Here is a 10,000-nt window from a genome sequence, read left to right on the forward strand (position 1 = left end):
GAGGTCACTATAAATGTAGATGTGGCCTCGTACATCAGTGTCATTGCGTCTTTAAAAAATAAATCCGTGACTGTGGCCTGGTAAATCATCGTCATGGCGACCATGTCATTACTAAGTGATTACTATTAAACCACAGTTATTACGGTATATGTGGTTAGTAGTCACTCATGTTAGTAGGTAAAGTCTCCGCAGAATTTACTGGAGACTCCATATATGAGAAAGTAGTTATGAGAAAAATCTGAATAATAATTAAGAACAGTGAAGCTGGCAAAATATTTTATGCAACAGACCCCTGGCAGTCTTCAAGCTGGCACTGGACAAGCACCTAAAGTCAGTTCCGGATCAGCCGGGCTGTGGCTCGTACGTTGGTTTGCGTGCAGCCAGCAGCAACAGCCTGGTTGATCAGGCTCTGATCCACCAGGAGGCCTGGTCTCAGACCGGGCCGCGGGGGCGTTGACCCCCGGAACTCTCTCCAGGTAAACTCCAGGTAATCCAGGTAAAAGAATCTGGGACAGAGGAGGAAGATGTTAGGTTTTGGGAGCATTAGAGAACACCATTACGTGGCAGTGATTTATTCGTCAGAAAAGAACACATTGTCTCTTGACACATAAGAATATAAGAATAGAGGAACACTTCAGCAGGTTGTGGAAAAAGACACATATGAACAGTCTCTGGTTTACCCAAGACCCATAAACATAATATTCCTCTCAGACCTATCACATCAGGTATAGGTAGTGCACCACACAAACTAGCCGGAGTTCTTGCCAAACATCTTTCCAGCCTTCTGGGGACCATCAGTCCCGCTCATCTTAATCATTCAGGTGACCTCAGCCTCATCAAAAACATCTCCATCCGAGACAAGAAACTAAGTAGTTTAGACGTAACTTCTCTCTTCACTAAAGTACCCACCACACGAGCCATTGACGTTCTACGACGTAAAGTCAACCAGGACCTTAACCTTCCTCTACCTCCCGGAGATTTTGTCGACTTGATTGAACTCTGCATTAATTTCAGTTACTTTTCTTTTAATAAGAGGATCTACATACAAACCTATGGTATGGGAATGGGGTCCCCATCAGCGTCGTCTTAGCCAACTTGTATATGGTGCACCTGGAAGCTGAACGATTCACCATCATCCCCATCAGCGTCATTTGGTTACGTTATGTGGACGACGTCCTCGTAATGACTCCCAAACGTTTTGATGTACAGAATCTTCAGGCAAGGCTCAACGCAGTTGAACCGGCTATCCAGTTTACTCTAGAAGAAGAGTCCAATGACAAGCTACCTTTTCTAGACGTCCTCATTCACAAAGTTGATAATCTAAGATTTCAAGTTTACCGTAAACCTACCAACAAAAATGATCTCGCCCATTTCTATTCCAGTCAAGATACTAACCTTCACTGATCTACATTTTCCTTCCTTTTCATCAAAGACTGCAAGAAAAGAGCTCTTCATATCATCAATTCTACATGCACCAACACCACTCATAACAAAGTTATAGTCTTTCCCAACAGCCAGGTTGCATTGAACGTTTCCAAGGTACTCGCACAAACTAACACTAGAGTCGCCATCGCATCCAGCACTTCCATAAGGGATCTAACCAGGACAAAATCGAATCGCCATGGACCAGTCAATGCAGGAGTTTACACTATACCGTGTGGAGGCTGTGATAGGATATATGTAGGTGAAACAACACGCCTCAATGAACACATTAACACATGTAGGAATAATAACTTGAACAACGCCTGCGTACAACACCGGAATTCCACCAATCCCCTCATGAAATTCAACGACTCCAGACTAGTGATCAGAGAGCCTAATTTCCGCAGACGTAAATGCCTTGAATCATCATTAATCGCTGTTTCTAACAAAATCAAGCAAAATAAAGGCAGCTTCATTATCTCTGAAGTATTAGCAAAAATCCTCCTCGAAACAGTAAACCCTGCCAACACTACACAAGAACATAACAGAGGAGGAACACTGTAACAGACCTTCTTAACTCAAACTACCAACAGAAATATATGTCTAACCTATTTCTATGCTACCCAAGTAATAACTTAAGAGCATAAGAACATGTTGATAAATTAGACACATGTGCAACACAAATGTGATACCATCTACGACTGCTGCACCTCTCCTGTCTACAGTATATAAGCTACTTCTTCGCACATATGCTGTATTCTATTGAAGATTGATGGACTGACCACATCGACTTAAGGCTGAGGGACTGATTACTTCAAACTCCTCCTGTTCTTCCCCGTTCTCCTTTGTATGGACTGATGAAGCCACTGTGTGGCGAAACGTTTCCTCAATAAAGATACCCAAGTGTTCCACATGTGTCTAATTTATTAACTTGTCGGTTCACTGAACCATTCATCAACATAAGAACATAAAAAAAGGAGGAACACTGCAGCAGGCCTGCTGACCCATACTAGGCAGGTCCTTCACAATCCATCTCACTAACTCTTGTGCAAGTTGATTGTTTTACCACATTGTATTACTACTATTACTATAATATAACTAATAATATAACTACTACTACTGCTACTACCACTAGTATTACACCTCACAATCTGTCGGTATTTTATACCATTTTAATGTTCACCTCACTCTAAGCCTATATATACCCTCTGTGTCCATGTATTGTTTGTAACGGCTTGACAAAGCTCCTGGAGAGCGAAACGTTGCCACAATAAAATGTCACATTAATTGCACTTGTGTCCTTATATCTAACTTATGTTCAGTCGGTGACCCGTTCAGTGGTTCAGCATCCGCTGGTTCACCCGAGCTAGGTTTCACACCGGAAATATAAACACATATGCAGTATAATGTGATCCTTTATTGACTACGTTTCGCCCACACAGTGAGCTTTTTCAAGTCACAAACAGATCTATCTGGGGTGGAAGGGACTCGCGTCCCTTCCATTATACTGCATATGTGTTTATATTTCCATTGTGTCGGTATTTTATACCATTTATTTCCATAGGTTTCACACCCCATTTAAAAGAACAAAGACTCAGTGTTACAGTACTGGAACCTAAAACAAGGCACTGACGACCTTCAAAGAGCAATTTTAAGTTCTTGTCTATCTTTGTTAAGTGTCTCACTGCTCTCTGAGTCTTTCATCAGTGTTATTATGACACTTCCTGTATCCTTGGACGCTGTATGGTCATTCGTAATTTGTTAATACGGAGTGGAAAACCCATTAGCACATCTTATGATGGGATTTATATATATATTTTTTTTACGGAGTGCACGGGTAAGCCAGCGAAAAGCCTCGTATATCTGGCTAAAAATTCTACTAAGTCATTATACGAAGAAAATCCGTGTCTGCCGAACAATTTACCTCTTTACGACACTTCTCTCTTTACCAGACACTTTTCACTAGTGATATATCGCTACGGATGATAGGTGATAAAATTCATTGTGAATGTTAAAATGGTATACAATACCGACAGGCTGGTCAGTAAGACATGTGTAACAATGAGGTATCTTCATTCCGAAACGTTTCGCCTACACGGTAGGCTTCTTCAGTTAGTGAGGAAGAGATTTTGTTCCATAGTCTGAAACCATGTGAAACTGAACATGAGAAAGGGGGAATACTGCAGTAGGCCTGTTGGCCCATACATGATACTCAACCAGGCAAAGCACCACGTACCCAACAACACAGGAGTCGCATGATCTCATCGTCTACCCGTCCTCACCCCAACATGGCATTCTTCAGGTCACCATGCGTCATTCACACCTCACTCATGTCACCATGCGTCATTCACACCTCACTCATGTCACCATGCGTCATTCACACCTCACTCGTGTCACCATGCGTCATTCACACCTCACTCATGTCACCATGCGTCATTCACACCTCATTCTCCGCCTGTATTTACTATTTTTCAACCTCTGTATGTTAGAAGTGATCAAGGTCCCAAGACCGAAACGTTTCCAAATACATATATCCTACGGTTTGCTTGCTTGTTTTTATAAGCTAGAAGAAAGAATGTAGTCACCGAGAAAGTCAGGTCCCTTTCAAATCCAACCATTCTCACTACAAAAGCTGTTCAAGGTGTTTTCTCTGTTCTGTACTAAGATACCATTGTGTTGCAGCGTCTGACAGAGGGGCTGACCACCTCAAAACTCCGTCTTCACGGGTGATGGACTGATGACATCGTCTTCACATCTCTACTGCTTCTGCCTATTTTCTGTACTCGACTGGTAAAATTCATATATCAACAAACCTCTTGGGCAAATACATCGAGTTTCGTGTATTTCCCAGTGTATACATTCTGATAGTATAAACCATACCACGGGCGGGATTTGAACCCGCGGTCAAAGAGTCTCAAAACTCCAGACTCTCTGACCGCGGGTTCAAATCCCGCCCGTGGTATGGTTTGTTTGCAATCGTGTCATTACGATTTCGTGAGTCATTCTGATAGTATATTTTACTCTATTTTAGGAGGTAAAAACAGACTTGGTTGATGGCGTATAAGTGATATGCAGCCTTAAATGAGCCTTGTGTATTGAAAGGCTTTAAACCTAATTAACCGGTCAGATGAACCTAGTTAACCAATCAACAAGCTAACAAGTAAACCAAGCAGCCAGCCAGCTTGGCAGTGTGTACAAGAATGGTATACAATACCGACGACTATCTCCACGTATCTCCACGACTATGGTGCTCTTCACACCTACTGCTAGGTTGAGGGACTGATTACCTCATCTTCTGTACATAGTTCTCCTGTCTTCAAGTTATGTCTTGGAATTTGCATTGATAAAGCCACTGAATGGCGAAACGTCTACAATAAAGGTACCCAGATGTTGCACATGTGTCTCAATTTCAGCTTGGCAGTGACTTGGAAATGAGTTGTGAAACTACCTACCGGCCTGTCTCCAGCCACGACAGACATCATGTGAAGGGAATGTGTTGTGTGGGAACCAAAATGACTTGAAGTATCAGAATTACGTTTTTATAATTTTAATTATACTTACTATATATATATATATATATATATATATATATATATATATATATATATATATATATATAGATATATATATGTATGTCGTGCCGAATAGGCAGAACTTGCGATCTTGGCTTAAATAGCAACGCTCATCTTGCCATATAGGACAAACGAAAATTTGTGTATGCAATAATTTCGCCAAAATCATTCTGAATATAACGAGAAAAATATATTTCACTGTGTTTGTTTAGTATTAAATTATTGTAAACAAATCTAAAATATATTTAGTTGGGTTAGGCTAAAATAAATTACTCTTGTTATAATAAGGTTAAGTAAGTTTTCTAAGATTCTTTTGATGCAAAATTAAAATTTTTTACATTAACATTAATGAAAAAAATATATCTTTAAACGTATAAGAGAAAATTTTAGAAAGGACTTAATTTTAAATGAGTTCTTGCTAATTGACCAGTTTTACATATTCGGCACGACATTATATATATATATATATATATATATATATATATATTATATATATATATATATATATATATACAATATATATTTGTTGTTTGTAATTCTAAATACGTTGTGTTGTACATAATTAGTTAAGATTGTTAGCATAACTTAGTATAATACAAAGGAATTACTGTAAGCCCCTATCTATTTTGTATGGATTTTATTTAATAATGAGAAGTTAATTATGAATGTATGTACTTGCCTATTTGTTGTTGCAGGGGTCGAATCACGGTACCTGGCCCTTGCATATGTATATGTCATGCCCTGGGCATGTTGTTGGGCTCACCAGATGGAGGAAAGTAGTAATAGGTAATTAGTTCTGCAGTTTATTGCACAGTAGTATATGGATACAGTGACGACACTCATGGTGACACTCATGGTGGCACCCACGGTGGCACTCACGGTGACACTCATGGTGGCACTCACGGTGACACGGTGACACTCACGGTGACACTCACGGTGACACTCACGGTGGCACTCACGGTGGCACTCACGGTGACACTCACGGTGGCACTCACGGTGGCACTCACGGTGGCACTCACGGTGGCACTCACGGTGGCACTCACGGTGACACGGTGACACTCACGGTGGCACTCACGGTGACACGGTGACACTCACGGTGACACTCACGGTGACACACACGGTGACACCCACGGTGACACTCACGGTGACACCCACGGTGACACCCACGGTGACACCCACGGTGACACCCACGGTGACACTCACGGTGACACCCACGGTGACACGGTGACACCCACGGTGACACCCACGGTGACACCCACGGTGACACCCACGGTGACACTCACGGTGACACCCACGGTGACACCCACGGTGACACTCACGGTGACACTCACGGTGACACTCACGGTGACACTCACGGTGACACCCACGGTGACACTCACGGTGACACTCACGGTGACACTCACGGTGACACTCACGGTGACACCCACGGTGACACCCACGGTGACACTCACGGTGACACTTACGGTGACACTCACGGTGACACTCACGGTGACACTCACGGTGACACCCACGGTGACACCCACGGTGACACGGTGACACTTACGGTGACACTCACGGTGACACTTACGGTGACACTCACGGTGACACTTACGGTGACACTCACGGTGACACTTACGGTGACACTCACGGTGACACCCACGGTGACACGTGTACACTCTAAAGCTTCAAGAGATGAACTGAGCTGACCTTGGGGTTCATGCTCACCACAGATGTAAATCTATGGTGGTCGTACCGGTGCTTTAAGCTGTGTACCGTGTTGGCCTTCAAGATGCATTTCTTTCAGTCCTTTCCTCTTTGTTACTAATACTGTCAAAAAGATTTCCAGATCATGGACGAGACCGCGGGGGCGTTGACCCCCGGAGCGCCCCCCAGGTATACATCTCGTTGGCTGGTTTGCGTTTTCAGTTTTCCCTCATGCTCTTTCATCCAATGGTTTCCTAAAGACGGTTTCAGGGTCACCGCCCTCGCAGCCCGGTCCTAGACCAGGTCTTCTGGTTGACTGCCTGATCAGCCAGGCTGTTGAGTGTCTAATTTACAGGCTAAGAACTATTATTCAATCTCAAATAATTTCAGAACTCACTCTACTTTAAGGTAGACTAAGGAATTCGATTAATAAGCCTAGTTACTGCCGTGAGAACAGTGAAATCGAACCGGGGTCCCGTTGGGTGCAAACCGAAGGTTCTACCACTAGGCTACAGATTATTATTCATGATTTACTGCCCCTAAAGTGTAAGATAACATGCCATGTACGCGGCCGTGTGCGTGACTGCCAACATTGTTTTGGCTTCCACCTACTCGGGACGCCTGGATGGTCTGGGAATTCAATGCAGCAACTATGTTGCTTGTGCAACCAGTGCTCTGCGCCGCTGCCATAAACCACTCAAGTATCTGTGTTACTTAAGATATATTGTCTAGGTATTCTGTGCTCTTATTTCCGGCATATAAGTGAATAATTTTTACTACGTGAAGATTAAGTTTTAGTGAGTGTGATAAATGGTTTAGAAAACCGACAAGTTGAGAATGAGACACTTATGTTACATTTGAGAATCTTTATTGATTAAACGTTTCGCCACACAATGGCTTCATCAGTTTGACACAAGAAGAAAAGCGGTGTAAAAGGAGGAGTTTGAGGTAATCAGTCCCTCAGCCTGGAGTCGATGTGTTCAATCCATCAGTCTTGAAGGACTGGACACATCGATTCCAGGCTGAGGGACTGATTACCTCAAGCTCCTCTTTTTACACCGTTCTTCTTCTTGTTTGTATTGGACTGATGAAGCCACTGGCTTGCGAAACGTTTCCTCAATAAAGTTTCCAAAATGTTGCACAAGTGTCTCATTCTTCAAGTTCTAACAAGTGCACGTGAGTCATTAATTAACCTCTTCTCAAAGGACATAACCCTCAGCTCGAAGACTAGTCTCGTTGCAAATCCTTGCATTTTCTCCAGTTCCTTGACATGCTTGATCAGGTGTGGGTTCCATACTGGTGCCGCGTACTCCAGTATAGTCCTGACGTACACGGTATACAGTGTCGTGTATGACGCCTTGCTCTGATTTTTTCAAAGCTATTCTTAGGTTTGCCAGACATGCATTTGCATCAGCAGTTATTCGGTTGATGTGCTCCTCACGCGATGTGCTCGGTACAATGCTTACCTCCTTGAGTGAGGTTTGCAGCCTCTGCCCCCCCTAACCCGTACTCCGTCACTGGTCTTCTTTGTCCTTACAAAATCTTCATAATTTTGCACATGCTAGGGTTAAATTCCAATAGTTACTTGTCAGATCAAACCTGTAGCCTGCCCAAGTTCATATGTAATGTTTTTAGCCCCACAACTGTTTGTATTCTTTTTATTAGTTTCACATCTGCGAACAGGGATACCGCTGACTATTCCTTCAATCATGTTGCACACATATAAAAGTAATAGTACCGGAACTAATACTGATCCTTGTGGAACCCCACTCGTCAAACGCACCCATTCCGACACCTCCTCTCTGACAATCACTGGTAGTTTCCTTCCTGTTAGGTATTTCTTAATACATTGTAATGCTTTCCTTGTTATTCCTGCCTGATCCTCTAACTTTTGTCACAGTCTCCTGTTTGGTACATGTCAAAGATCTTACATTCCAGAAATGTGCATTTTATTAACCCCTCTCTCCTGCCTTCTATTTCCTCGTCGTAGCGCTCTGGAAAGTCTGTGAGACAGGATTTACCATTTCTAAAGGCGTACTGGCTGTTATGAACCCACTCCTCTTTAGGTGCTCCACCACTCTTTTCCTGTGTGTGTGTGTGTGTGTGTGTGTGTGTGTGTGTGTGTGTGTGTGTGTGTGTGTGTGTGTGTGTGTGTACTCACCTATTTGTACTCACCTATTTGTGGTTGCAGGGGTCGAGTCATAGCTCTTGGCCCCGCCTCTTCGCTGATTGCTACTAGGTCCTCTCTCTTCCTGCTCCATGAGCTTTATCATACCTCGCCTTTAAACTATGTATGGTTCCCGCCTCCACTACGTCACTTTCTAGGCTATTCCACGGCCTGTGTGTGTGTGTGTGTGTGTGTGTGTGTGTGTGTGTGTGTGTGTGTGTGTGTGTGTGTGTGTGTGTGTGTGTGTGTGTGTGTGTGTGTGTGCGCGCGCGCGCGCGCGTGTCTGTGCTTGCGTGCGTGTCTGTAAGAGTCGGAAAAACTCCAAGATTTCGTAAAGCATTTAAATCACTGAATCACCGTGTTTGTTGTATGTGTTTCAGAAGCTACACTCGTACATTACTTTCTTTCACCGCGTCAACATTTATATATTGAGCAGCTGATGGCACACACCCATTTCTGACACTATCAGTTCTGCTGACTGCAGTGAAAGCTGACCTGCTGCATCATGATCGAGCTTAGCCATGCGAACTAGGTAGTACCAAGTCTTCCAAACACGAACTAGCTAGTACCAAGTCTTCCAAACACGAACTAGCTAGTACCAAGTCTTCCAAACACGAACTAGCTAGTACCAAGTCTTCCAAACACGAACTAGGTAGTACCAAGTCTTCCAAACACGAACTAGCTAGTACCAAGTCTTCCAAACACGAACTAGCTAGTACCAAGTCTTCCAAACACGAACTAGCTAGTACCAAGTCTTCCAAACACGAACTAGCTAGTACCAAGTCTTCCAAACACGAACTAGCTAGTACCAAGTCTTCAAAACACGAACTAGCTAGTACCAAGCCTTCCAAACACCCGAACTCGTTGACTTGGGAACACACGCTGTAACCATATTCTGAGAGACACGACTTTCAGAACGAGTCTTTATTGTGATCACGTTTGGCTCTGTGGAGAGCTTCATCGAAACTTGATAAAGCCTTACGCAGTGCGAAAAGTTTTCCCAATAAAAGACTGTTATACATTTTTTTCCCTTTGTCTCTATATACACCAGAACTGCCGTCAAGCGCCAGCAAATAGCGACCAGTTATTAACAGAGTTCTCACTCGATGTGAGGGAAGGTTAGTTTACTTCTACCAAACACTGAGAATTGAAAATG

The sequence above is a fragment of the Cherax quadricarinatus genome, chromosome 24, assembly GCF_038502225.1.
Source record: "Cherax quadricarinatus isolate ZL_2023a chromosome 24, ASM3850222v1, whole genome shotgun sequence".
Taxonomy (NCBI): domain Eukaryota; kingdom Metazoa; phylum Arthropoda; class Malacostraca; order Decapoda; family Parastacidae; genus Cherax; species Cherax quadricarinatus.